This window comes from Schistocerca cancellata, chromosome 1 (genome assembly GCF_023864275.1).
Source record: "Schistocerca cancellata isolate TAMUIC-IGC-003103 chromosome 1, iqSchCanc2.1, whole genome shotgun sequence".
In the NCBI taxonomy this organism is placed as follows: Eukaryota; Metazoa; Arthropoda; class Insecta; order Orthoptera; family Acrididae; genus Schistocerca; species Schistocerca cancellata.
The window spans coordinates 562,783,133-562,798,122 of NC_064626.1; positions in this window are offsets into that span (position 1 = coordinate 562,783,133).

Genomic DNA, 14,990 nt, shown 5'->3' on the forward strand with positions numbered 1-14,990 from the left:
AAAATTATCAATCTGCTCTTGTAACTTAATGAGAATTGCGCTGGTTTACGATATCAGGTGATCCAGTCCTGGACTGAAAGCGTAAGGAAGAAAATTCGGTCTTAGAGTTATGGCGGTGACAACATCAGAGACGGAGCAAGTCGAGGGAAATCGGCTGTGTCCTTTTCAAAGGAACCATCCAGACATTTTCAACACTCATCTAAGCAAATATCGACCTGTTTCTCAAACTTCATATCAAAAACGAAGACCACAAGTAATTAAAATACGAATATACACAGAGCAAAGTAACCACACACCACAGTCAAACGATCTGCGGAACCAACGTCTTATCATTTTTCTCTTTTTTTTTTTTTTGGTCCCTTCGTTCTACATCAGCGAAGTGTCGTCACGGTTATTAACGGATTTGGCATAGTTAGTTTAAGGGGTGGACGGGTGCCCTTCCAGTCGCCACCCAGTTATCCCCTGGGTCGGAATAGGTGTACCCCAACTGTGTACGTGTGTGACAAAAGATTTTTTAAATATTTGCGAATCGTGTAACCGAGGCGGGACTTGGGCAATAGCTGTGTACCTATTGGGATGTGGGAAACCGCCTAAAAAGCACATCCAGGCTGGTCGGCACATGTCTCCTCGTCGTTAATTCGCCGGGCCTATTCGATCCGGGTCGGCGCACCTTCCCGTCCCAGATGCGTTGCTGTAAGACGCACTGTTATCCAGGCGGGTGAGGAACCAACCTCTACCAAATATAATCTTAAATTAGCTTTCCAGTAATAAATGAAAGACTTACATATAGTTGAAAAATAGCCTGTTCGAGTAGATTTCTTGAAGACATTCTCAGCTCTAATTTAATAAATTTTCTTCAGACCGAGAAGCTTAAGTCCACAAAGAAGCATGGTTTTAGAAAGCATCGCTCGTGCGGAACTCGCTTGCCCTTTTCTCACATGACATACTGAGACGTATGGATGAAGCACAACAGGCTGATTCCATATTTCTAGGTTTCCGGAAATTATTTGAAACGGTGACGCACTGCAGAGTGTTAACAAAGGTACGAGTATATGGAACAGATTCCCAGATATGTGCGTGCGTCGAAGACTTCTTAATTAATAGAATTAAGCACTCGAATGTTGTCCTCGACGACGAGTGTTCATCAGAGACCAGTGTATCGTCAGGAAAATCCTAGGGGACTGTGACAGGACCGCTATTATTTCCTATATACGTACATCATCTGGCAAACAGGGTAGCCAGCAATCTGCGGTGGTTGTGTACGGTAAGGTGCCGAAGTTGAGTGACTGCAGGAGGATACGAGATGATTTAGACAAAATTTCTAGTTGTCGTGATCAATGGCAGCTAGCTCTAAATGTAGAAGAATGTAAATTAATGCGGAAGAGTAGAAAACTCAAACTCGTAACGTCCGCATACAGCATTAGTAGTGTCCTGTTTGACACAGTCATGTCGTTTAAATATCAGGGCGTAACGTTCCAACGCGATATAAGATGGAAGGAGCATATGATGACTGTGGTAGGGGGAGGGGGGGGGGGGTAAGGGTCAACATCGGTTTATTGGGAGAATTATGAGAAAGTGTGGTTCACTGTATAGGAGATCCCATATAGGACGTTACTGCGACCTATTCTTCAGTACTACTCGAGTATCTGGGATCCGTAACAGGTTGGATTAAAGGAAGAAATCGAAGTAGCTCAAAGGGGGACTGTTCGATTTGTTACCAATAGGTACGAATAACAGGCAAGTGTTAGGGAGATGGTTCGGGGAATCAAATGCGAATCACTGGAGGGAAAGCGACGTTCTTTTCGCATAACGCTGTTGAGAAGATACAGAGAAGCGGCATTTGAAGCTGACAGTAGAGTGATTCTACAGCCACCAACATACATGTGTAAGATACGAGAAATCAGGACTCATACGGACCTATATCGACAGTCGTTTTTCCCTCGCTCTGTTTGCGAGTGAAACTGGAAAGAAAATGGCTAGTAGTGGTACAGGGTGCCCTCCGACACGCACCGTACGGTGGCTTGCGAAGTATGTACGTAGCTGTGGCAGATAAACAAAAGTAGATTATAAATAAAAGGGCAACAAAACTTGAATCGGAGTTCAGCAGTGACTCTGGACGTGAAGAATCTAGAAGTAGAGAAGGAAGTAGTAAGCATAGGAGGACGGCAGATCAACTGCATCAGCTTTGCTGATGACATGCTTGGACACAAAACAATGTCTTTCTAAAGAACATTATTCAGAACTGAAGAAGCAGTGCGAGAGTATGAAATGAATGTCAACGCAAATAAAACTAAGGTGATGAGAGTATATAAAAAAGAACGTATAAAAGTAAAAACAGAAGATCAAACTTAGCAGGTTGCACAGTACAGACATCTGGGGAGCATGCTAACACGTAACCACACGAGTGGAAAAGGAATAATATGAAGAATTTCAGTGGCAAAGCAAAATTTCCTGAAAAAGATACGCTTATTATGAAGCAAAATAGGGTTGAAATTAAGGAAAGAGTTGATCCAATGCTTCGTGTGTAGCGTTTTTCTGTGTATCTGTGAAAGCTGCTAGACTTTGAAGAAATAGAGAAAAACAAAATTGAAGTATTCGAAATACATGTCTGGAGAAGAATGGAGAAAATAAAATGGTTGGATAAACTGAAGAACAATGAAATAATGAAAAGGGTAAAACAATAAAGAACTCACCTACATCTGGTTAAGAAAAACGAAAGATAATTCGGTGTGACATACACTACGAGCAAAAACAATTATGATAGCAACTATCGAAGATACAGTGGAAGGACAGAAGAAACTAGAAAAGAGAAGGATGAAAGCTCTGGATGCCGGCCGCGGTAGCGGAGCGGTTCTAGGCGCTTTAGTCCAGAAGCGCGCGACCGCTACGGTCGCAGGTTCGAATCCTGCCTCGGGCATGGATGTCCGTCATGTCCTTAGGTTAGTTAGGTTTCAGTAGTTCTAAGTCTAGGGGACTGATGACCTCAGATGTTAAGTCCCATAGTGCTCAGAGCCATTTGAACCATTTGAAAGCTCTGGATGAAGTGAACAAGAGAAAGATACCAGACTACGGAACAGTTTACTCGGGACAGGCTCAGATGAAGACAGTTCTCGTGTCAAGAATCTACCAACAGACAGACGACCTTATGACGATGATAATGATGATGATGATGAAGTCCGTGCGATGCCTGCTCACCATATTCAGACACGTTATATAAACTCAATACGGCTATGTTATACTCCAGCTCCACGTGGTTTTCAAATAGCGAGCTTAATTAATTCGTGAAACACGCAGCTAGTCTCAACATCATTCTTGAGGAATCACTGCATCATGTGTAGAATCGTTTCAGATGAGATAACAGATACTGCAGCAGAAGTCGTTCGCAAGTAAAGGTCGGGCACCGTTGAAAGTTTTGTTTTGAAACTTCCATGTTTACTGTCGCTTATTAATATGACTTTCGTGTAACGGTTGTCAGGTGTCCCGAAATCTTTTGTTTTCTTCGTTTCTTCACAAAGACCTAGTCAAATGACTGGAAAATTTGTTAGTTTGCGTCATTGGGAGACGTCTTAATAGCATGAGCATGGATCAGCACACTAAGGTTTGCGAAAATTGCAACATCCAGCAAGGTTCCTGTGACTAAAGCGAATTTAATAGCGCAGGTAAGGTGCACTGTAAGTTCACAAGCCTGGCTGGCTCCTGGCTTACCCCGGGAAGCTGACGCAGCGGCGAGCTGGAGTTTCGTAAGCTTGATAGAGTAAGGTGCAAACTAAACAGGAGGGCTACCAGAGGCGGCCGTGGGTAATCGCTTAAAGGAGTCTGGTGTTCGATATGGCTACGGATACATGGCCGTCTGCCAAGGTGTCACCTTCCAGCTGTGAATATATTGCTTGCTAATATCACATACGAAAGTATTAAAATTGTGACGGTGGCTGGAAAAAGGGCACATAGACAGAAACTTTGTTTTGAGATAAAGAGCTTTAAAGTTTTGTTTTCTGTTTATAAAATTATTTTATTTAGTTCGCACTATAACTCTCACGTTATGAATTAAATATTAGCTTCCTCAGTACAATAAGATAAGTATCTTGACATTTAGATGCTTAGTTTATTAGAACATGATTTTTTTAAAGAAAATGTGTTGTATGACCTTTTTCTGCCCAACCAAGTACTGCAATAATTTATTAATAAAAACATCTGTAAAGAGAAAAATATTTATTTAGATAATACAATCTGTTATCGAAGTTGAAAATGAACACTCATCTTAGAAATAATAACATTGCAAACAGTGCTCCTATTCTAATGTAATCAATTAATAAACTCATCTTCATTATAGGATATTACTTCCTCTGACTCTGGAGCAGTTGCGTACCTTGATCAGTGAAGTGGTGTAACTGTAAAAAATCCTTTATCTTCTTTGCATTTAGAATCACAGGAGGATAATCATCAGAATGAAGTAATTGGAATGTTTGTATGTCACATACACGTAGACATTTGAAAGGAACATAGCTTGGTGTATAAGTTCCTGCAGAAAGTAATGTTCCATATGATTTGTACTGTAGTTGCACGTAAGTCTGAACTTTGAATGGATTTTATTCAGACAAAGGGGTCTGAAGGAAGAACGTGCTCATTTTTCCATCAGAAATTTTGATTATATCAGCATCAAGGCATACCCTGAATGGTGGACGTCAGCATAAAACGATTGCTTCGAGCTATGGCTTAGCTATAGGGATAGTGGTTTTCGTTTTTAGAGCCGACGTCCCTATGCCAAAATTTCTGTCACATTGAGAGAACGAATGTCCACATACTCGGAAGAAATTATGCCTAGTGAGACTCCATATACGTGGGAGTTACGAGCAAAAAGCAACCATAGTCTAATTTTAATTTTTCCCGCCTGCAGCCTCATGGGAAAGAAATATATTTCTCAGATCTTTATACTGCGTCATTTCCTTTGTCAGACAGTCATTAAGAAAAGATAAAACAGAGTTGCCATCTTTCGTTGCTCGTGTTTATAAGAAACACTACACATAGGATGTCCTATTTTATGAAAATAAACACAGAACACATATATCCACAGCAATCTTTTGTAAAATTGACTAGTAATATTCAGCTTTGGTACTGCAAACTTTTTGGCATGATCGAATTGTATGACGACACTTCTCTTACTGTCTCTCATTGCCTCTAAATTTACTCTTTTATTTCAAAGTATTTTTCAGCCTTTTTCTTGTAAAGTGAGTATTCATCTCTACAGCTGTCATTAAGAATATTTATAAATCCTGTTTTACATTGTCTACAATAGTCACATATATCACTTTTAAATTTTCGGAATGAGAATCTACGTTTACGTCTAAAGAATCTATCTGAAGTATGCGCTATATTCCATAGTTAGAACTTTCCCAGTTTGATCCTTAAAATATTTCCTGCTCCTTTCATAAAATGTCTTAACATTTAAATCTGGATCATCTAAATAATAATAATTAGATTTACTTTGGCAGTTGGCCACAGGAAGGGCATCCGGACACCCCTTAAAATTAACACGCCGAATCCGGTTAACCATAACAGCAGACCCCGCAAGTCGGGATTAATGCTTGGAAAGAGAGAGAGATTTACTTGGGCAGTAAATTACTTTTTTGTGAGGTATAGACTGCAAGTGACTTGCATCAGTTCCCATATACTTTGATCGAACTTAGATCGCCTGTTAACATAAGTACCTCTTGTTTCGTCAAAACATTTATTTAAAACAAGTCTCTCCCGCACTTCCTTAACACTGACGTTAAGTAAGGTTAATAAAAACTTCTGATAAACGTTGACTTCTGTTCGTTTGCAGACATAACCTGTAAGTCCAGATGTGTGATCCAGTCTTTGCAGCATTTTGAGCTGTGGTTTTTAGTTCGTTACATATCATACATTTGGCTAGCATCGTATCTTGAATTTCTTTAGACCCACTTAACCAAAACTTCTTGAAAAATTCTCCTTGGTATTCTTCATTGAAATGTTCCTGCTTGTAACAGTCCTTCTGCCAACAGCCCTTTACACATTCAAACCTTTTATGTGGATGACCTTATTCGAAGCAGTAACATATTGTTTGGCTTTTATTTCTTCCTGCTTTTGTATGTTGCTTAGTCGAAGACTATCCTCTTATCGGTTTTCATCCGCCACACTGGACAGACTTGTTACGTTGTAGTCCATTTGTATCTTCATCATGAACATCCTAGAAAGTTATATGAGTAACATGACGTACTCCCATACTGGTTGCATCACTTCTTTTACGATAACAAAGCATTAAATTTTAAATTAAAAGTTACTGTACGTTATGTACCAAAGTTATGCAGCAGTAATGAGCTGTGCAATGATTTCATAAAAATGCTATCCTTATCCTTAGAGCGACCCATTCAAACAGAAATTGCAGAGATTACAGCTGAAAGTATGGAGAATTATGTAAACCAATGGGTGAAAAAAAGGCACATACGCTCATGTGCCTTTTTCAGCCAACTCCTGAATTGAATACAATGGCAACACGTAATAAATAAGGATATCAAATTGTAAACCACAGGTTCAACGCAGATATGCATGACTATGGGAACTCTAGTTTCTGACTGACTTTTGTTTTTATAAACAATGATTGCAACAACATTTTAAATTACACCACTGTAAACCGAAACACCCGCAATCAGAAACAATATGTCAATCGGGAGTTGAACTGTACAGTGAACACATACTGACAGATATTGATTAGTATTTAACTGAATAGAGCGTATCGACAATTTGATTGAAACCAGACAATTAAATTGACCAGGAACAACAATTACTCGTATCACGACGTCAGCATGTGTTACCTGATATCTGTACCCTTTCCCTAAATGTATTAATGTTTAGATATGTAAGATACTCTTAAGCCAAATTAAATCTTATACTATTTGACGGTGACAGGCCTCCAATTGAATTAGCCATACGTCAATTCGAAAATGGTTTATGTTCTATAAAAACCAAAAACACCGCATAAACGAGCGGAAAATTATGCTCTGTTTTCAGATGCACACCAATGGTACATATATTTACTTTTATTATATTATTTTAATAGCTGTGTGTAATGATTCCATATCATTTTTCCATTAATATTTTGTGTAATATGTATGTTACAATGTTATATGAGTTCAGAAAACGGCTAGCATAGAGGGTCGCTTATTTCTGTATGCTTAGTTTTAATAAAAACAATGTACTTGCAATTCCTGCCGGTTTTGCGTAAATTTGTAGCACGTTACGAACGTGACTACCGTGGTATGATTACCCGAGGTTTTAAATAGATGGCACTGCAGCGCCTTGCAGTTGTTTGCAGTTAGTTATTTCACATGGTTGTGTCGGGTGGAAACTTAGTGGTGCGTCAAAGTAGATTTCGGCAAGATCTGTTGCTAGTCCCTGGGCGGCAACGCATCTGCACCGTTTCAACTCTTCAAAATGCTATGGATAACAGAATTTTTGAGCGTAGTGTGAGGACATTTTCAAGCTGTTGTCGAGCGTTGTATGTCTTCGCGGCTTGTGCGAATGGTAGTTCCGTTTCGAACTGAACTTTAATAGTCAGTGAAGTAGCATCACCAATAAAATTGAATATTAAGGTACTGCTGGAACTTGAAATTTGGTTTTGCTTTCACGGTTCGTATTATAACTGGGAAAACTACGAAATCTTATTCGCAATTCATGCAATCTCACTTGCATTGCGTCTTAATTATTTAACCTATCTGTGAAAACCTATATGCGCTTAACAATTTAATGTAAGGCCATGATGTTTATTTTTTTGTTTATAGAGAACAATATACAGAATTCAACTTAAATTCTCCACGGTATCGACTACAGTATTTATTATTTTGGTCCCAATGAATTTTCATTGAATTTCATTTAACATATACAGTTAGGAATATGTGTCAAACTTCACGCATATAATTGGTTATTGATGACAAACGCTAATATATACGGCTGGTGTATTTATTGTGGCATATGTACAGCAGTTGCAGACCAACGCCTATGACTGAAGACTTATAACTTTTTGTCAGGATCTTTCAGTAGCCAGAACCTCAATAAATCTTAGAACAAATTCGAGAATAATGAGTCAATATATCTTGAAAAATTTCTCAGCTGTCATCTTGGGGAGGGGTCAGTTTGCAGCACGACAACGCACAAATGGTTAGTATTACAAGATTGTGCTTGATCTCTACCGATCGCCAACACACACAAAATTTTGTTTTATAATTTTTGTTATATTATATTGATTCTACAACTCTGCTGCCACCGTTTTGCAATAGGTGGCAGTAGCGGGAAGTTGTGGTGCAGTTGGTAGGACGAAAATGTCATACAATAAGCTAACGTATTTGTTAGCGTAACGTCATTAAAATATTAGTCTATTTCTGATCGCATCATAAAGTTATTCTCTATTGAACTGTCAACTTACGAGACCACTTCTCGTCATTTACGGAGTGTTTTAATTTCCTGTTTTAATTTCCTGTTTTAATACTATGAAATCTGCGATTGAGGCTCTTGAAATGCTGGGTAAGACCTATGATGAGGCACCTATTGGAGAAATGTGCAGAGGATGGTTTCGACGCTTCAAGTTCGATGATTTTGACGTCGAAGATCGCCATAGCTGTGGAAGAGAGGTTTCTCGAAGCTGCTGAAACCACCGAAAACAGTCACAGCAGATCGTTACCGAAAGAAATTTATGTATTTGACCCGCGCACTGCAACACAAACGGTCACAATACAGCGACAGACATGAAAAGGTGATTTTTCAGCATGACAGTGCTCGACCCGATGATGCAAAACCCGTCAGAACATACTTTGAAACGTTGAAACGTGAAGTCCTATTTCACCCGCCGTATTCTCCAGACATTGCTCCGCCCGCACCTCGTAGTCGTGCGGTAGCGTTCTCGCTTCCCACGCCCGGGTTCGATTCCCGGCGGGGTCAGGGATTTTCTCTGCATCGTGATGGCTGGGTGTTGTGTGCTGTCCTTACGTTAGTTAGGTTTAAGTAGTTCTAAGTTCTAGGGGACTGATGACCGTAGCAGTTAAGTCCCATAGTGCTCAGAGCCATTTGAGCCAGACATTGCTCCCACCACCTTTTTTCTATCAATAGCACTCGACCTGGCTGGCCAGCACTTGCCGGTCATATGAATAAGCCGTGCAAAATTGGATCGATTCATGTCTCTCCTCAAAAGTCGCTCAGTTCTTCCGCCCCGGAATTCACATGCTGCCTCAAAGATGGAGGAAAGTTGTGGTGAGCGATGGCCAACACTTTGAATCGTAAATTTTTTGTAAGTTTTTCACAATAAGGCCACGAAGTTATTGTTGCTGTAGACCCAACAAACAATTCACAATACACCCTGAAACGCAAAGCCGTATTACATTTCCTTAAGGATTTCTTAGATTCGTGTGAGAACTGTGGCTTAAAAGGGGAAAAATGTTGGAGAAAATAAGAATAAACATGACAGATGGGATAGAGAGAAGGTAAGGGACTTCATACAAAAAACAAAAAACGTATTAAATAACAAAGAGAAGCTACAAGTAATGACGAAAAAAGGAATGTTAGCTGTAATCATTCTTGACTGTGATGCTGTTTTACACTGATGAGCAAAACCATTATGGCCTCAAGTTAACAGCGTGTTTGTCAGCGTGGTTTCCAGTTCCGTAAATTACAGGTGCCCTATAGCATCCCAGATGCGTTCCATCGGTTTCGGATAAGCCAAATTTGATGGCCAGGACATCAAAGTGAGATTATTGTCATGCTTCTCAAACAACTGTAGGACGGTGCTACCCTTGTGACATGGACAGTTACCTGCTGGAAAATGACATCACAATCTGGGAGGCCTGGTGCCTTGCAGGTGGTCTACAGTAATGGTCACGTAATAAATTTCTTTTATTTCCATTTATATTCACAAAACTGTTATGCTCTTAGGTTACCGGTTTCGTCCAGCGATGACCATCTTGAAATCTGCAGCAAAACATGGGAAAAACAAATACAACTGGTGTATTGTCTACATCTTAAAACAATAAAATAGGCCACTATGAAAAGTATCACTGACGTACATGTGCAGATCATGCGTTTAAAATATGACGTCGCGTACCTGTTTTAAAATATGGGCTAATTTAGTGAAGCCATAGTGGCTTCGTCAAAAGATACACGCAAAACAGCAGAGCATCGTCAGGCATAAAATGTGGTATATACTAGACCACCGCGTCGGCGGAATCATCTTTTTGATAGCGCTATTTTTCATGGCGAAATGCATTACAGGACCCACGAAATGTTTGTGTCATAAGATCGTTATACGTCACTACTGTAATCCTACACATATTCGTCAATTATATAATTGTACAAAATGCAATAAAAAGAAGAATCCAATAGGTAAAGTCTATGGTGGGCTTACCAAGTGCAGAAGTTATTACTATGATAAAATGCAATAAATAAAGAACACGCTAAAGTTAAATTTAGATTGCTAAACGGAAATGGTTAAGTGACGATATGTAATTCTGAGCAGCCTTTGTGGCGATTTTAGATAAAAAATACAATGATATACGTAAGAACAAGCTTATGGAGCTAACAAAATATTATAAAAACTATAAAATAATTACGGAAAGAAGCCAAATGGGTGAAATGACAGGTTGTAGTAATACGAAAAGTGATCAGAAATACTTGATCGCAAGTGGGCCTCTGGCTTACGACACAAAAATTTTATGCGTACTGTAATGCATTTTGTCATTAACAGTAGCGCTCTTGACAAGATGATCCTGCCGACATTGTGACCTAGTATATACCATATTTCAAATATGTGCGACGATACTATGCTAATTTTGTATGTATCTTTTGCCGATGCCACTATGGATTCGTTATGTTAGGACACGTTTTAAAACAGGTATGCTTCGTCATATTTTAAGCGCCTTTTTTCACATGCATGCCCAGTAATAATTTTCATTATGCTCTATTTTATTGTTTTAGGGTGTAGACGGCCCACTACTTGTATTTGGTTTTTTCCCATATTTTGCTGCGCACCTGAAGATGATCATTGCAGACCGAAACCGGTAGTCTAAATACCTAACAATTTTGTGATCGTAGACGAAAATAAAAGAAATTTATTCCACACCCTCTGGATCACTGTTCTATTCGCGACCACGTCGCAGCTTGTGAATGTTCACGTAGTTCGCAGCTGTCATGGTGCCTTCGACTACTTCCACAGGTTCCATGGAAGCTTGCGTGATGTCAGACGTAGCATAATACTGCCCTCCCCCTCCCCCCCCCCCCTTCGGCCTGTGTCCAAGCAGTCGTTCGCCTGGATGTCGGCGTATCCGTATACGACTATCGACCTGCAGTAACAAAGATCGTGATTCATCCCATCAGGCGACGCGTTTCGGTTGATTCACAGTCCAGTGTCAGTGATCCAGTGCCCTCTGCAATCGTAATCTGCGATGTCGTTGTGTAAACATGGGAACACGTAGGCCTCGGCTGCTGAGCGGCCCCTTCTTCAGCGGCGTGCGCTGAACGGTGTGCAGTGACACACTTGTCTTTGCACCTGCATTGTACTCTGCCGGCAGATCCGCCACAAATTGCCGCTTACCTTATCTACTGAGCACGCAAGCCTATGACATCCGCGTTACGTGACGAGGCGTGGACGTCACACACCTCATCGCCTACTCGTTATTTTACCGCATTTCAACTACTTTCTATAGATGCTCACGACGTTAGCATGCGAATACCGATCAGTCTCCCCGCGATGCATGGCGCCGGACCATAATAATGTGAGCTTTAAAGGTTTCTTCGAATAACAGCAACCAGTTAAAGGCGACTGTTTGCAATAATTTCAAGACACCTTTATTCATCAAAGTCGCTGTGTTCCTCATCCATAACGGGCAAAAGTTTTAATCTGACCTTCGTCAGAGTCGCTTATGGCTGTGAACTTCCCATTTGAGGTAGAGATGGGCAAAACTGTTCTTTTTAGAGATTGGATCAGAACTGTTCACTCCCTGAAATGAATTAGCTCTTTTTCATGACTCACCACTCATTTACAATAGAAAATAAATGGAAGGCACATTGCCCTTTAAACTTGGTTTATTCCAGTACTATACCTGTATTTTGATCTTATTTGATCCTATTTTGAAGTAATACAGATAATGAGTAAGAATTTTGTATTGTTTATTGAAATTTCCACGATATGACAAAGTTTTTGATTATTGATTTATTTTTGCACTATCGTGGTTTTTTGGGTGATCGGAAAATGTTGTAACTTGAGATTTACATTAACAATATATTTGGCTATAATGTATTAAAATTTCATTAACCTCATACAAATACATCGCAAGCCATATATTTTTAAAGTGAACGTTTCCTTCCGAAGACGCCTAAAATCGCAAAATCCGTACCAGATAAGAAAAAAAACATAAATTTGACTGTAAAACGAAAGTGCTGCATATAGCCTTACGCAGAATAAAACAAGGAAAATATTGGTGTATCACATTTTGCGATACATTTATCGGTTCGCTCGTAATTAAAGCGTAAATTCGAGTGTCCATAATAAAAATCCTATAGTAAGAGGAGTCATCAGGAACCTAATCTAATCAGTTTAAACAAATAAAAATTAAATAAAAACAATTGATGTATACATAACATAATAATGTAATATACTTAGCAGTATTACTACAAAGAACAATATCCAGTAGGGACGAACTCCGATGCAGAGGCACTGAGTCAAGCAGGTCGAGCCGCGTGCTGTATTACTGCGTGAGCTGAGACCGCAGAGACCAGAGTGACACCTGAGTCGCTTTGCTCAACGCTCTGGCTAGAGTCGAGACGGTGGGGTGAGCGTTGAGCGACCGGGTCCGAGGGTGGGGGAAGCGGTGAACTCACCCGCTCCGAGACAAATCGTCCGTTCCCTTGCGAGCAGGTTGTTGCAAGTAGTTCCTATGTTATCCGCTAGGTGGCTCTCTGTCCTGTTGCTCGCATCAACTGCCCAGAGGGAAGGACGTGCGACTGAAACGATCGCCGACAGAGTGCGATGCGAAGTTAAGCTGCGCCAGACACTGCACAGTGCACACGGCAGACAACGCACAGAGACGGCACGGCATATGTGAAACACAAAATCCAATGGGGCACTGCACAATGCAGGCAGCCAAGGTAGAAGCAGGGCAGAGGCCGGCTCTGGCTGTGTTGTGTGGCGTGCACTGTGCTCTGACCAGCAGAGGCGCTGCTGATATGCTCCGTCTCTCTCTCTCTCTCTCTCTCTCTCTCTGCCGTGGGAAACGTTTGGAGCTAACGTTCTTTTTTTCTGAATCACTGATTGTTCACTCCTTTGAAAGATTCAACTCTATGAATTAGTTCAAGAGCGGATCCCCCATCTCTAATTTGAGGTCGTCGCTACTATGATTTCCCATTCGTCTTATAGCCCTCCTATGTCTCCGGCTAATTAGGGTGGTGGGGAATGGGAACTGGCAGTTGGCAAGAAGGTAGCTAGGAAGAGGAGGTATTCAGACAGTTTTACTTTGCAGACGACCAACTGTCACAGTTGAGTGGAGAGGAGCCTAGTGTAACTGCAGATGTAGGTAACTTGCAGCAGTCCTCAGCAATTAGGAGGCCTAGGTTAGTTGCAAAGTCTAGCAGAAAGAAGGTTCTGCTGCTAGGTAGTTCCCATGGTAGAGGTGTGGGCCAGCAGTTACAGGAAGTGTTGGGGAGTGAGCACGACGTCACCAACATTGTGAAGCCTAGTGCAGGGTTGGCTCTGGTGACTGAAAGCATAGGGGAGTTATGTAAGAATTTTACGAAGGAGGAGCAGGTAGTGATAGTGGGTGGAGCAGGGAACAGTGTCGATAGGGATGGGGGATATGATGTCAGTGGTGACTTGGTTAAGATAGCTACTCAAACTGGTGGCACTAATGTGCATTTCGTGCAACTGTTTCAGCGTCATGATCGGCCTCACCTTAATGCGGCTGTTAGGCTCGTTAATGTGGGGCTGGGGATGGCACTGATGGCGGAGGGCATGGATCACATCTCACTGGTGCCAGCTGGGTTCATCAGTAGATGGGGTTTCACTAGGCATGGCCTGCACCTCAATAGGTATGGGAAGGAGAGGCTGACTAAGCTTATAGGTGACAGTGTAGTGGGTGGTGGTGGTGGTAGTGGTCTCATTCATGGAAAAATTCCTGTAGTAGTTGGTGTTAGAGCTGCACCTTTTTTAGACTGAAGTCAGCTGATACGTATACCTGCTTAAAGGAAGTGCCTCTAACTAAGGGCTCACCTCCAGAGGATGTTATGTTTCCAAGTAGAGAAGGAATTAGCATATTTCATTAAAATATAAGAGGTATTAGAGATAAAGTTAGTGAACTGCTAATAGATGTTAACTCTGAAATTATTGGTGTATCAGAGCACCACTTAAATAATTTGATAATTCAGGGGCTTCCTTCACCAGGCTACAGATTAGCTGGCTGTTTCTCAAGGAGTTCCTTGCGGGGTGGGGGAGTGGCTCTGTACGTAAAAAATAGCATTTCATTTGAGTCCATAGACGTATCACGACACTGCACTGAACAGATATTTGAAAGTTGAGCAGCATTAGTTGAATTTAATGAAACTAAACTTCTAATTGCTGTTGTTTATAGGTCCCCTAACTCCGACTTCAGAGCATTTTTGCATAAGCTACAGAGGATTCTTGATTCACTTTGTAGGAAGTACCAGAAAGTAACTATATATGTGGTGACTTCAATATTAATTTTGTATATAATTCTGCAAGAAAAAGGATGTTGGTAGATCTCCTAAATTCATATGATCTGATGCAAACTGTGTTTTTTCCAACTAGGGTGCAGGGGAACAGTAGCACAGTCATAGACAATGTTTTTATTCATTCTTCGTTACTAGATGGGCATTCTGTTAGTAAAAGGGTGAATGGCCTTTCAGAAGACGATGCACAAATTTTAACACTAAAAGGTTTTTGTACTCAAACCAATGTCATATTTAATTACAAACTACGTAGG